At 46.7% G+C, this 15,460-nt stretch overlaps 1 protein-coding gene across 4 annotated transcripts in view; it reads right to left on the bottom strand.

Annotated features, from left to right (window-relative positions):
• CHIT1 (chitinase 1) overlaps positions 1-15,091 on the bottom strand; it is a 61,786-nt gene extending 46,695 nt beyond the window's left edge. The window contains exons 1-2 of one of the 4 annotated variants that reach the window (XM_063793548.1): positions 14,767-14,899; positions 14,183-14,388 (exon numbers count right to left, since the gene is read on the bottom strand). The gene's annotated coding sequence lies outside the window, so the exon portion shown is untranslated. Of the gene's footprint in view, positions 1-14,182; positions 14,519-14,766; positions 14,900-14,968 lie in introns of those variants that run through there. The other 3 variants (XM_063793533.1, XM_016936239.3, XM_016936250.4) reach the window with 3 other exon arrangements.
• Positions 15,092-15,460: the final 369 nt, after the last annotated feature.

The following is a 15,460-nucleotide window of genomic DNA, read 5'->3' as shown; positions in this document are numbered from 1 at the left end:
GATGCCTCCAGCTTTGTTCTTTTGGCTTAGGATTGACTTGGCGATGAATTAATGAAATAAAGTGAGAGGAGAAATTTAGAGAAAAAAGAGTAAAAAGAAATGAACAAAGCCTCCAAGAAATATGGGACTATGTGAAAAGACCAAATCTACGTTTGATTGGTGTACCTGAAAGTGATGGGGAGAATGGAACCAAGTTGGAAAACAGTCTTCAGGGTATTATCTAGGAGAACTTCCCCAACCTAGCAAGGCAGGCCAACATTCAAATTCAGGAAATACACAGAACATTACAAAGATACTGCTCGAGAAGAGCAACCCCAAGACACATAACTGTCAGATTCACCAAGGTTGAAATGAAGGAAAAAGTGTTAAGGGCAGCCAGAGAGAAAGGTTGGGTTACCCACAAAGGGAAGCCCATCAGACTAACAGCGAATCTCTTGACAGAACTCTACAAGCCAGAAGAGAGTGGGGGCCAATATACAACATTCTTAAAGAAAATAATTTTCAACCTGCAGTTTCATATCCAGCCACACTAAGCTTCATAAGTGAAGGAGAAATAAAATCCTTTACAGACAAGCAAATGCTGAGAGATTTTGTCACCACCAGGCCTGCCTTATAAAAGCTCCTGAAGGAAGCACTAAACATAGAAAGGAACAACCGGTACCAGCCACTGCAGAAACATGCCAAATTGTAAAGACTATTGATGCTAGCAAGAATCTGCATCAACTAACGGGCAAAATAACCAGCTAACATCATAATGGTGGGATCAAATTCACACATAACAATATTAACCTTAAATGTAAATGGGCTAAATGCCCCAATTAAAAGACACAGACTGGCAAATTGGATAGTCAGTGTGCTGTATTCAGGAGACCCATCTCACGAGCAGAGACACACATAGGCTCAAAATAAAGGGATAGAGGAAGATCTACCAAGCAAATGGAAAGAAAAAAAAAAAAAAGCAGGGGTTACAATCCTAGTCTCTGATAAAACAGACTTTAAACCAACAAAGATCAAAAGAGACAAAGAAGGCCATTACATAATGGTAAAGGGATCAATTCAAAAAGAAGAACTAACTATTCTAAATATATATGCACCCAATTCAGGAGCACCCAGATTCATAAAGCAAGTCCTTAGAGACCTACAAAGAGGCTTAGACTCCCACACAATAATAATGGGAGACTTTAACACCCCACTGTCAATATTAGACAGATCAATGAGACAGAAAGTTAACAAGGATATCCAGGACTTGAATTCAGCTCTGCACCAAGCAGACCTAATAGACATCTACAGAATTCTCCACCCCAAATCAACAGAATATACATTCTTCTAAGCACCACATTGCACTTTTTCCAAAATTGACCACATAGTTGGAAGTAAAGCACTCCTCAGCAAATGTAAAAGAACATAAATCACAACAAACTGTCTCTCAGACCACAGTGCAATCAAATTAGAATTCAGGATTAAGAAACTCACTCAAAACTGCACAACTTCATGGAAAATGAACAACCTGCTCCTGAATGACTACTGGGTAAATAACGAAATGAAGGCAGAAATAAAGATGTTCTTTGAAACCAATGAGAACAAAGATACAACGTACCAGAATCTCTGGGACACATTTAAAGCAGTGTGTAGAGGGAAATTTATAGCACTAAATGCCCACAAGAGAAAGCAGGAAAGATCTAAAATTGACACCCTAACATCACAATTAAAAGAACTAGAGAAACAAGAGCAAACAAATTCGAAAACTAGCAGAAGGCAAGAAATAACTAAGGTCAGAGCAGAACTGAAGGAGATAGAGACACAAAAAACCCTTCAAAAAAAATCAATGAATCCAGGAGCTTGTTTTTTGAAAAGATAAACAAAATTGATAGACTGTTAGCAAGACTAATAAAGAAGAAAAGAGAGAAGAATCAAATAGATACAATAAAAAATGATAAAGGGGATATCACCACTGATCCCATAGAAATACAAACTACCATCAGAGAATATTATAAACACCCCTACGCAAATAAACTAGAAAATCTAGAAGAAATGGATAAATTCCTGGACACATACACCCTCCCAAGACTAAACCAGGAAGAAGTTGAATCTCTGAATAGACCAATAAGAGGCTCTGAAATTGAGGCAATAATTAGTGGCCTACCAACCAAAAAAAGTCCAGGACCAGATGGACTCATAGCCGAATTCTACCAGAGGTACAAGGAGGAGCTGGTACCATTCCTTCTGAAACTATTCCAATCAATAGAAAAAGAGGGAATCCTCCCTAACTCATTTTATGAGGCCAGCATCATCCTGATACCAAAGCCTGGCAGAGACACAACAAAAAAAGAGAATTTTAGACAAATATCCCTGATTAACATTGGTGCAAAAATCCTCAGTAAAATACTGGCAAACCGAATCCAGCAGCCCATCAAAAAGCTTTTCCATCACGATCAAGTCAGCTTCATCCCTAGGATGCAAGGCTGGTTCAACATACGCAAATCAATAAACATAATCCATCACATAAACAGAACCAAGGACAAAAACCACATGATTATCTCAATAGATGCAGAAAAGGCCTTTGACAAAATTCAACAGCCCTTCATGCTAAAAACTCTCAATAAACTAGGTGTTGATGGAACGTATCTCAAAATAATAAGAGCTATTTATGACAAACCCACAGCCAATATCACACTGGGCAGGCAAAAACTGGAAGCATTCCCTTTGAACAGTGGCACAAGACAAGGATGCCCTCTCTCACCACTCCTATTCAACATAGTGTTGGAAGTTCTGGCCAGGGCAATCACGCAAGAGAAAGAAATAAAGGATATTCAATTAGGAAAAGAAGAAGTCAAATTGTCCCTGTTTGCAGATGACGTGATTGTGTATTTAGAAAACTCCATTGTCTCAGCCCAAAATCTCCTTAAGCTGATAAGCAACTTCAGCAAAATCTCAGGATACAAAATCAATGTGCAAAAATCACAAGCATTCCTATACACCAACAGCAGACAGAGAGCCAAATCATGAATGAACTCCCATTCACAATTGCTACAAAGAGAATAAAATACCTGGGAATCCAACTTACAAGGGATGTGAAGGACCTCTTCAAGGAGAACCACAAACCACTGCTCAACAAAATAAAAGAGGACACAAACAAATTGAGGAACATTCCATGCTCATGGATAGGAAGAATCAATATAGTGAAAATGGCCATACTGCCCAAGGTAATTTATAGATTCAATGACATCCCCATCAAGCTACCAATGACTTTCTTCACAGAATTGGAAAAAACTACTTTAAAGTTCATATGGAACCAAAAAAGAGCCTGCATTGCCAAGACAATCCTAAGCCAAAAGAACAAAGCTGGAGGCATCATGCTACCTGACTTTGAACTATACTACAAGGCTACAGTAACCAAAACAGCATGGTACTGGTACCAAAACAGAGAGATCGACTAATGGAACAGAACAGAGGCCTCAGAAATAATACCACACATCTACAATCATCTGATCTTTGACAAACCTGACAAAAACAAGAAATGGGGAAAGGATTCCCTATTTAATAAATGGTGCTGGGAAAACTGGCTAGCCATATGTAGAAAGCTGAAACTGGATCCCTTCCTTACACCTTATACAAAATTAATTCAAGATGGATTAAAGACTTAAACATTAGACCTAAAATCATTGAGGAGTGACAAGGTTTGAAACATATGGCATCAGAGGCTAGTCTGTGGAAAATTCTTCACACGTCTAAAATTTTTTTTTTTTTTTTTTTGAGATGGAGTCTCGCTCTGTCACCCAGGCTGCAGTGCAGTGGCGCGACTTGGGCTTACCGCAACCTCTGCCTCCTGGGTTCAAGCGATTCTCCTGCCTCAGCCTCCCAAGTAGCTGGGACTACAGATGCATGCCACCGCACCTGGCTGAATTTTATATTTTTAGTAGAGACGGGGTTTCACTGTGTTGGCCAGGCTGGTCTCAAACTCCTGACCTCGTGATCCACCAGACTTGGCCTCCCAAAGTGCTGGGATTACAGGCACGAGCCACCGTGCCTGGCCTCAGAAATTTCTTTATGCTGTACAGTCCAGCTGCTAGCTTTTTGAACTGTGGGCATATGCCACCTGACTCTAAAGATTGGCTGCTAGCTTTTGGATCTTTGGGAAGATTTCTTTGCTCTGTAATCCAGCCCCTGGCCTTCTGTGCTTTGGGAGATCTCTCTCCACCCTGATTCCTGTCCCTAGCGGTGGAGCGCCAAGTCAGTATATTCACTGAAAGACCAGAGTGTCTGTGAGCGGCTTTCTCAGTTCTCCTTTCCTGTTCCCAGCTTGAGCAGATTCTGCGTGTCTTTCCTCAGGAAGGTCTTTCTCAGCCCTCCCGTCCTGTCCCATCTCAGGCAGCCTCCGAGAGGGCCCAGTTTCTCAGGGGGTTTCTCTCAGTTAACGACCCTGTCCTCAGCAGGCCCTGTGTGTGTCCGCCTGAGGAGAGAGTCTCTCGATTCTCTGCCCTCAACTTTCACACCCTGGGAAGGTCTGTGGTGCGGCTTGGTGAGCAGGTGCAGACTCTCTTCACGGCTGGGGCTTGTTGGGACCCTGGCCCAGTATGCTAGCCCACACTGGTTTCTTTTTACCCTGATCAAGGGTGGCCTCCTTTCCCTCCTCTGAAAGTGGCTGTAGGAATGACTTATTACTTTGAATTACTTATTACTTTCTGGAATTTTAATTAACTTATTTTTGTTTTGCTTTGTTCTGTTTGCAGCCTCACTTCTGCTCTCTGATGGCTTTTAAAAACTATGCTGCTGTAGGTGTTCCAGCTGTCACGTGATGTTATAATGAGAGCCATGTTCTCGCAGGATTTTTTAAGTGGGAGCAGAACGCCCCCAGTTGTTTTTTTATTATGTTCGGGACATTGTGCTTGCAAAACTGTAGGAATAATTGAGGCCTGGGATGATGTCATTTTCTTCCAGAGATGATTTTTATTTGCTTCTTCCAAGCCTAACAAGCCTAGGAGTCCTGGCAGTTGGCAGTCTGGAGTAAGTTTAATCCAGCTTTAAAAATTGAGGTTTTTCTGGGCCGCCCAGATGACTGGAAGCTGGGCTGCAGCATGCAGGGAATAGATGACCTGCTCTTGGGATGCAGCTGTTTTGGATTCCAACCCACAGTATGTGTCAGGGCGGGGTGTGGGGTGTTATCAGGGCCCCCACCTTGGTGGGTTCTAGACGCCAATTTTTTTTTTTTTTTTTTTTTAGACGGAGTCTCGCTCTGTCACCCAGGCTGGAATGCAGTGGTGTGATCTTGGCTCACTGCAATCTCCGCCTCCCAGGTTCAAGCTATTCTCCTGCCTCAGCCTCATGAGTAGCTGGGATTACAGGCATGCGCCACTATATGCAGATAATTTTGTATTTTTAATAGAGATGGGGTTTCACCATGTTGGTCAGGCTGGTCTCGAACTCCTGACCTTGTGATCCACCCGCCTCAGCCTCCCAAAGTGTTGGGATTACAGGCATGAGCCACCGCGCCTGGAGACTCCAGCTTTTATCCCCTAACCCCATGTGGCTCTCATGAATAATGTTCAACCTCTCAGCTGTCTTTTCTTGATTGGCAAATATTGTTAGGGCAAAAGTGGCCCAAATGCAGCTCACCTGTCAGGATATCTGCTTTCTTCCGGATCTTAGCCCAGGATTCTGTACTATTTTGTCAGGGCTCCTATGCTTTCAAGCAAGCATTCAGCTCACCTCGCTGTCATTAGCAGGAGGGTTGGTCCAAATTAGCTAATTTGCTATTGCCAGAAGCTGCCATTTCTGTATCTTAGTTTATTCTTTCAAAAACTCAATCTTCGACAGCTGAGAGCAGTATTTAAAAATTTCTCTTCTCCTATATGATTTGTGGTTTAGGCAACTCCTGAATTTTTGATATATTTCACATTTTATCTTTTGAGATAGCATTATTTAATGTCTTAAGGTTTATAATGGTTATAAACACATGGTGAATATTTTATGCCTTCTATTTCCCAGCCATTGCTTTTTTGCCTTAAATTTTACGTTCTGTTTTTTGTGTAAATTTCATCTACTTTGTATATCTTTGCCTATATTATTATTTTGTAACCATTCAAAAATATTTTGCTTTAAACCTGTGTTATAAAAACATTCACATTGCTTATCATTACTAGCATGATTTACCTACTGTAATTTTATGTTACACATTATATATCTTTTGTTCCTCTTTATTATTTTCTTGTCTTTTGCTATATTAATCCATTTTTTTCTTACTGTTTCTCTCTAGGTTCTTGGGAATTTTCCATTCAGCTTTTATTCTATTAGCAGATAGATACCTTTTATTTATTTTTTATCTTTTTATTTTTGAGACAGGTTCTTTCCCTGTTACCCAGGCTGGAGTGCAGTGACTCAATTTTGGCTCACTGCAGGCTTGACTTCCTGGGCTCAAACCTCCGAGGAACTGGGACTACCAGCTTGGCACGCACCATCTTGCCCGGCAACTTATCTTCTTTGTAGAGATGATGGGGGTGGGGGGTGGTTCTCAATATGTTGCCCAGGCTGGTCTCAAACTCCTGGGCTCAAGCAATCCTCCCACCTTGGCCTTCCAAAATGCTGGGATTATAGGGGTGAACTACTGCACCTGGCTGATACCTTTTATTTTTAAAATCTCTTAACTTCCTTTTTTTTTTTTTTTTAGATGGAGTCTCGCTCTGTCGCCCAGGCTGGAGTGCAGTGGCACGCTTTCGGCTCACTGCAACCTCCGCCTCCCAGGTTCAAGTGATTCTCCTGTCTCAGCCTTCCAAGTAGCTGGGATTACAGGCATACGCTGCCACGCCTGGCTAATTTTTTTTTTTAATTTTTTAGTATTTATTGATCATTCTTGGGTGTTTCTCGGAGAGGGGGATTTGGCAGGGACATAGGACAATAGTGGAGAGAAGGTCAGCAGATAAACATGTGAACAAAGGTCTCTGGTTTTCCTAGGCAGAGGACCCTGCGGCCTTCCGCAGTGTTTGTGTCCCTGGGTGCTTGAGATTAGGGAGTGGTGATGACTCTTAAAGAGCATGCTGCCTTCAAGCATCTGTTTAACAAAGCACATCTTGCACCGCCCTTAATCCATTTAACCCTGAGTTGACACAGCACATGTTTCAGAGAGCACCGGGTTGGGGGTAAGGTTATAGATTAACAGCATCCCAAGGCAGAAGAATTTTTCTTAGTACAGAACAAAATGGAGTCTCCTATGTCTACTTCTTTCTACAAAGACACAGTAACAATCTGATCTCTCTTTCTTTTCCCCACATTTCCCCCTTTTCTATTCGACAAAACCGCCATCGTCATCATGGCCCGTTCTCAATGAGCTGTTGGGTACATCTCCCAGACGGGGTGGCGGCCGAGCAGAGGGGCTCCTCACTTCCCAGACGTGGCGGCCGGGCAGAGGGGCCCCCCACCCACCAGACGGGGCGGCCGGGCAGAGGCGCCCCCCACCTCCCAGACGGGGCGCCCCCCACCTCCCAGACAGCGCGGCTGCCGGGCGGGGGCGCCCCCCACTTCCCAGAAGGGGCGGCTGGCCCGGGTAATTTTTTGTATTTTAGTAGAGACGGAGTTTCACCGTGTGGCGTAGGCTGGTCTCGAACTGGTGAGCTCAGGCCATCTGCCCGCCTCAGCCTCCCAAAGTGCTGGGATTACAGGCGTGAGCCACCGCGCCCGGCCTAAATGTCTCAACATCAAGAATAAGGCCATATCGATCAATAAGATACATGCATACTATTTTGCCACCTTTGACTTTTTATTAATAGTATACTCTTTCTTTGCTACCTCCCAGTTTTTGTCAAAGTAAATTGTGATACAAAAACCCCAATTTATAATCATGAAATATTTATTATATTTAATTTTAATAATAATGATTAGTGTTTCATATTATTATTAATTATAATTATTTCGTTCATTTAGTTTTATTGATTTGATTGTTCTTTGCCTTTTCTTTTACATTTTTTCTGTTGAATTATTTATTTTGATTCGTTTCTTAGCTGGCAGGACTATGTCCTCAAGTACTATTTTTCAAAAAGGGCTTATAGAAGAGCTCTCCCATCCCCACTGGAGTTGGCTAACATCCTGTACCAGTTACCAGTTTATTACTCTCTGGCTCCAAACGTTTCTCCCTTGCCAGCGGGCACAGTGTTAAAGTGTGTCAGTAGAGGGCGCTAGAGGACAGAGAGAAGAAGAGACTTCTCTTGCGGTTTCTTTAAGCTTTCCTTCCTACTTGCTTTTGGGACTCTGAACCCCCGGGGTTCTCAGCTCAGTTTCAGGGCACTTCCGCAGGCATCTTCATGGCTAGTTCTGTGGGTGTCCCACTTAGTTTCCCAGTGGCGAGTTCAGCCGCACCGTCTTGGGTGGATTCCTGGTGGAGCCGACTTGACCCAGCCAGTTTCCTGCGAAGTCCCGCATGCGCACTTCCCCGTGGGCAGCTTCCCAGCAAGTTCTGCGTGAGTCCTAGGTGGCTTTGCCATGAGTTCAGCGCATCCCCCAACAGCAACTTCCGGAGGAATTTTGTGGGCACCCCAGCAGGGGGCTTCCAGCCCCCGAGCCGTGGCCTGCCGTTCTCTTCCCCACAATGTTCGCTCTCTGACTGTGGCCCCGTTCTGTCCAGGGACAACCCAGAGAACTCTTCTGCCCTCAATGGGCTGCAACGCACTTTCTCCAGCAAGGACTGAACCCCAGTCTCGGAGAGCTAGCCTTCTTCACGTTCGTTCTTTCTTTTTGGGTTCTCCCCCACCCCTGCGAGATCATCTAACATTCCTCTTTATTCCCACTGCACCATTAATTTCTATCCTGACTGATTCACAACCCCGAGTTCCGAAGCAAGGGCAAGCTGTGGGGCGCTTCTTGCCGTCTCTACTCAAAACGGAAAAAGCTGGCCAGGCGCGGTGGCTCACGTCTGTAATCCCAGCACTTTGGGAGACTGAGACAGGAGGATCGCTTGAGCCTGGGAGTTCAAGATCAGTCTGGACAACGTAAGGAGACCCTGTCTCTTCAAATATATATATATATATATATATATATATATATATATGTGTGTGTGTGTGTGTGTATATATACACACACACACACACACACACACACATATATACACACACATATATATACACACACGTATATATGTATATATGTGTGTATATATGTATATAATTATATATGTATATATGTGTGTATATATGTATATATGTATATAATTATATATGTATATATGTGTGTATATATGTATATAATTATATATGTATATATGTGTATATATGTATATAATTATATATACACACATATATGTGTATATATGTAAAATTAGCCAGGCATGGTGGTGCGTACCTATGGTCTCAGCTACTCAGGAGGCTGAGGCAGGAGGATCGCCTGAGCCCTGCGGTGTTGAGGCTGTGGTGAGCTGTGATGGTGCCACTGCACTCCAGCCTGGGGCAGGGACTGAGACCCCATCTCAAAAAATAAAAATAAAAAGAATGGAAAGAACCAATGAAATCTTGATGCTATTAACACCTCTGAATATTTCACTGGTTTCTAGAATCCACACAAAACAGGAATCCTACAGAATGATGGCTTGCAGAGGACATTGTAACAGGGCAGTCAGACCAGTTGGAGAAGTGTGCTCTGTCCTATAAAAACGTGCTCCTTCCTGACTTCTACCCCATGTTGGTGGGCCCATGATCTCCTCCTAGACCTCTCAGCTGAAATCAGTCCTGTCCCTGTGTTTGGTGTCCTTCATACCCTCTCGTGGCTGCCTCCCTGCCACGGCCCTGGCTCAGGCCCTGGTCACCTTGCCTAGGGTAGTGGCTTCCCTGGGAATGCCATCTCCACTCAATACTCCTTCTGGTGCTAGAGTGCCCTGCTCAAGGCCTCACCTCCCACGAAGCTTCCTGAACAGCTTAACTCACTGTTTCTTCCTGTTCTGCCCTCTCCTATTATCTGTGCAAATCTGAAGGCACTTTCTGCTCTGTCATGTCCCTGATCTTTCCTGCCAGCCTAGACTGCTTTGATGAAAACTGCATCAGATAGCAGAGGAAACACTTATTTGTATGGAAGTGGCGTCCTCTGCTGGTAGAAGTATGTAATGACTGGAACTTTTCCCTAGCTGTGTAAAGGACCCTTACTGCCCAAAACTGAGACAACCAGTGATACCCAAGGAAACCCAGCTGCCCTTCTCTCTGCCCACCCCAGTCCCTAAGCATGTAAAATTCAATCCGCTGACTCACTCACCAGATTTCCACACCTCACTATTACACTAAGATGTTCCTGATGCTCCAGTCTCATGGATAATGGCAATCTTTAACATTAATTGGATATGCACTATATATGCCAGGCACTGGGCTAATCTCTTCATCTGTATTATATTATTTAACCTTCATAGCAACTTTGTAAGGCAGACAAGTGGACCAGATTCCTTAAAAGCAGAGCCTGGGACAGATTTCATGCACATCTTCTTCTGTTGGGGAAGAACCCTCAGAAGAAAGAAAAGGAAGGAGAGTGGGGTGGGGAAGGAGGGAGCCAGGCTGTGGTGTCAGCTGTGGCTGAGCTGCGGCCTGATTTCACAGGGAGCCCTGAAGCATGTGCTACACCAGAGTTCATCTTGTCTTGAGGTCGGGGACTGGCCTTTCCTGCCCCTGTGTCAGACAAGCATTGGCTGCAAGCCCCAAGCAAGGCAGCTTCCATTCCCGGGGAAGTCTCTGCAGAGGGAATAACTGTGAACTGTTACCAGCCAAACCTCACAGCAGCCGGTGGACAGGGATGGAGGGTTGCACCAGACCAGTAAAGGGGGTTTGGCTGGGCACTAATAGCAACCATGGTACTGTTATTTCTACTGTACAAATGCAGAATTATAATCTTCCAGGTTTGCAGATACTTTATAGATTTTGAGTGTTTTCATATTCATTACCTCATTCAATGTTACAGTAAGCTTGAGAGGTAGTGATCATCATCCCCACTTTATGAACGAGAGTGAGAAGTGGGAGACTTCCTCAGGATTGTCCAGCCAATAAATATCTTCTCTGTTTATAAATAGCGTCTTCTCAGATACATAGGCAGCTGTATTGGGTCCCAGTCCAACCTCTTCCCTGTGACATTCAGGCTCTGGTCGTTTACCAAGGATCTTACAGCCCTTTTAACTCAAAACAGCCATGAAGCTGGCAACCTTCCTTGCTGAGACTAGGTACGAGGATACACCTCCTATCAGGTGAGGCCTTACCTTGCCTGCCTGACACTTTGCTGGGCTCAGAATGCTTCTCCAAATTCCCCCATGGAAAGAAGACACCCGGGCACTTCTCACCTGCTCCTGCTTCTGCAGTTCCCTTGGCAGTTTCCTTAGAGGTGTCCCAGCAAGCTAGAGTCTGTCAGAGGACATTGAGGGCCAGGCCAGAGAAGTTTAGAAAGAGTCCCAGGGCTACCTGAGCACTGCCTTCACCTGCCACAGGGGTAGCTGTGCAGCCAGTCTTGTGGCAGAGGCTGGGGTTTCCTGGATCTTAGAAGTGTCACCTCTTCCACCCTCTCAGGGCCCTGGACTTTCGCCCTCAAGCTGCCTCTGGATCTAGCAAAGGCCCTGAGCCATCTTTGGAATGGATGAGTTCGAAAAGCTGCATTAGAGTGGCTCCCCTCCTTCAACGCCACCTCATCAGAGTTCTAAGGGATGCTTCACACCTAAGAGCTGATGAGGTACAGCAGGAGCACGCAGGGGACCCAGAAACCTCGCATTGTGTTGAGAAACAGCTCACTGACTCAGGTTCAAATGCCCCACTCTATCACAGGGCATCTCAGTTAAGATGAGGTAGAAATGAGAGTAACAGAAAATTCACAACAGCAGCTATTGTGTTGTTATTGAGTGGCCCTTGCCCTCATGGTACAAGGTAGCACCTGCCTACCAAGTAGCAAAACAGAGGGAGGGACAAAGAAGAAGGAGCAGACAGCAGATGCACAACCTGTGTCTTAAGAAAGGTTCCCAGACACTGCTGCATAACGCGTCTACTTACTTCTCTTTGGCCAGAACTCAGTCATGTGACCACGCCTACCCACACAGGAGACTGGGAAATGCAGTCTTCATTCTGGGCAGCCATGTTTCCTGCTACAACTTTTCTTACCCTGATAAAATAGTAGAAAGTTATTGGAGACTAGCAGCTTCTACCACACTAGATTCTGGCCTCGGGCAAGTCTCATGGCCTCTCTAGGCTTGGAGATAATGCTATCTTACAACAAACAATTTGTATTAACTGAAGCCTCCGATGCAAAGGATCTAGCACAGAACCTGGAATATACTATGCACAACCTCCCCTTCTCTGTTCCTGCCTCCAGATATTCTGAAGTGTGTGGCAGTAGCTCAAGTGCTCTCAAATGTGGCCACAGTTCCTATAGCCCGTGTCTGAGTGCTTTCTCTATGCAAACTCACAGGATCACCCTGTAACTTCTTACCAGAACTTCTGAACCAGACCTCAGGGTAGTAGAGTAAGTCACAGTGACATTTAAAGAAGAAATAATGCCACTATCACACAAACGATTTACTCCGTGGAGTCCATGCATTATCCCATTCCATTCCTGCACAACCCCAGGCCATAAGAACTATTATCCTGACTGACAGATTTGGAAACTGAGGTTCAGAGAGGTTAAGCAGCTTGCCCAAGGTGACAGATAGTAATTGGCTGAACTGGGATCAGATCCCGGTCTATCTGGCTCCAAGTCCTTGTCCTGTAATCATCATGGTACAGCAGTGAGGGGTTTCCCTGTATGAGGCATCTACTCACTGCCCAGTGATGGGAACTATTGTTAAAAGATCTCAGGCACACAAGGGAATCAGGGAGGAGTGGGCCCATGAAGGAAGCCTTTTCCCAGGTGAGGAGACTTAGCTGAGCTTTGGGGCCTGTGTGAGACACTGACTACAGTTGTTACCAGGCAGGCAACCTAAGAAGATGCCTGGAGCCTGGAGACTTGATGGGAGTCATAGCCTTGGACTTGCCTACACACTCCTCATATTGCCCCAGCCTCAAGGGCAGACCGCCAGGACCAGATGGGAGTGGGGACAGCCCTGGCCCCTGGCCAACAGCTCTGAAAAGAAAAAGTTTCTTTGTAAGCTGCAGTAAATCCTTAGGGTTAATTGCAGCCTGAACGTTCATTTCAAAGACCTCACTTCCTGAATCCCAGGAGCATCCAGAAGAATGGCACCAAGGTGGCCCAGCCCAAAAAAGCAAGACACGAACACTGTCTCAACCTGTACGTTCTCAAGGATAAAGAGGGCCCCTACTAGCAAGACAAATGGGTGGCCCCTATGATCCTGGAGGGGCTGAGCACAGGGGAAGGATGGCATAGGAGACTCCCACCAAGAAGGTAGTGATCCTGGGGTTGGGCGCCCACTCCCTGCCAGAGAACCCAGCCTGGCCTGGCTTCAGGAGCCCTCTAACCTTCACCCTCAGGCCACTTGACCTCCACCTAAATCCAGCACTGCTCCCTGTAGGAAGGCAGGGGTGTGACTTCTTGGTAGTCTCATCTGGTCTGTCTCCCCCAGGAGTGGGAGCTCCCCGAGGGGAGGGCTGTTGCAGGCCCCTTCAGGACCTCAGTTCCTGCAGTGGTCCCCCAATTACACTTCCTCACTAAGTGTCTGAGGGAGCATTTGCCCAGCATCGCGATTCCTTTAGCCCAGAGCCCTCCCTGAGCAGGCCCAGGATATAGAAATGGTCCAGCGTTGGCCTTTGACCCGGGAGAACAGGGTGAAGGGGACACCCAGTTGCGGACTCCTGCGGGGGTCTGGGTGGGCCCAGTGACGTCAGTTCTAGTTCTCCAGTGAAGGAGACCAATTCCAGGACTGCCCCCAACTTGCTGTGTGATCCTGGGACATTTGCTTAAACTCTCTGAGCCTCATCTTTCCTTTCACACGACAGGGAGACGATCCTGCCTTTGGGAGAATGACTTGAAGTAAATCACTCTTAATCCCTAGACGGAAAGGAGGGAGCGGGAGAATTTCTGCCATCCCACGGGACTCAGCGCAGAGGAGGCGGCTCCCCCAGCTTATTAACCACAGACCAGGTGTGCACGCCCAAGCTCACCGGCAGAGGGCGCCAGGCCTCCGCTTGGTGCTCGAGCCTCGAGGCCCAGAAAAGGTAACCTGGTCCCCAGAGGTCTGAAATCGCTGATTGTGTTTATTCAAAGCCAGTCACCATTGCTCACCCGTCTGACTTACTCTGGGTGTGTGTGGACGGGCGTGCATGTGACCGCGTCTGTGCACCGGGGCTGTGCTGTGGGCTTTGTGCTGAGCCAAAGGTGGGGCTTCTCCTGTCCGCCCGGTCCTGGACTCCCGGCAGCGGCCGGCAGGGGCAGTGCTGATGCTGTAGGAGGGTCAGGAGCCACTGCCTCGTGCTCAGCCCCACGGGAGCCACTCTGTGTGCCCTGCAGCGGGGAGGACCCACAGGGTAGACCGCCTCCTTGGCCGGTGACCCCTGCAACAGAGCCGTCTCTCCGGTGCTCCTGCTCGCCAAGTCAGTGTGAGGCCCGGACAGAGGAAGCCCTGTTTGCTTCTCTGTTCAGAGGAAAGGGGCCAGGGGATTGTAAAATAGGCCTTAGGTTATTGGACAAGAAGACAAAACCAAACCAAACCAAAAGCCTGGTGAGATCACGGTCTCACCCAGACGCAAGTGATTGCTGAGGTCAAATCAGCCAGCCTGGGCTCTGATAACTGCCGGGCCAGGTGGAGCCCGTGCACAGGGGAAGGGGGTTAGCATGGCCTCTGCCTGGGGCTCCCAGCCTGAGGAGGCAATGCATCCTTACCCCAAGAGACCACTGTCTGCAGGACGATACTCCCCAGGATAGTCAGGCTGGTCTGGGAGGCAGCCTGTGGCCACACAGGGTGGAGAAGGCGAACTCAAACTGTGAAGCAGACAGGGCTCGCGGAGGCCCCTCCCATCTGCCCCGCCAGCATCCCCTTTTTGCTTCCGCACTTCCCAGAATCACCCTTTTCATAGACACTTACCGAAGGGCCACCATGTGATCATCCTTCCCAGGCTGAGGGTACAGACAGGAGCTGGCAGAGCAGGGAGGGTGCTGGGCAACCACCACAGGGTCAGGAGCCCTGGGGAAGTCTCCTGATGGTGGTAGGTGGCTGGGGGTGGGGTGGGGGTAGAGGGCTGCCAACAAAAGCTTCCAAGACCCTGAAGGAGGCAAGGCACGCTGAGTTTTAAGGAGCCAGAGGCATCATCTTATCGGGTGACAGGAGTGAGGCCCCACTGCAATGCCTGCCGTGGAGGGGCCAGTGGGCTAGGCAGGCACACACAGCAGCTGTGATAACTTTGGGCAGACCATAAGGCAGTTTACGGTTTGCTGAGTCATTTTACAAATCTTTATTCTGTGAGGTTGGTAGAAAAATGAAGCTCAGAGAGGTTAGGTAACTTGTCCCAGGACACAGAGTCAGGACTTGGGCCTGTATATCCCAAGCTCTAGCCTGAACTGGCTCCTTAGGTAGCCT

This window comes from Pan troglodytes, chromosome 1, assembly GCF_028858775.2.
Source record: "Pan troglodytes isolate AG18354 chromosome 1, NHGRI_mPanTro3-v2.0_pri, whole genome shotgun sequence".
NCBI classification, from domain to species: domain Eukaryota; kingdom Metazoa; phylum Chordata; class Mammalia; order Primates; family Hominidae; genus Pan; species Pan troglodytes.
Note: the sequence above shows the minus strand (reverse complement) of the source record. Positions and strands in the feature narration are given on the sequence as shown.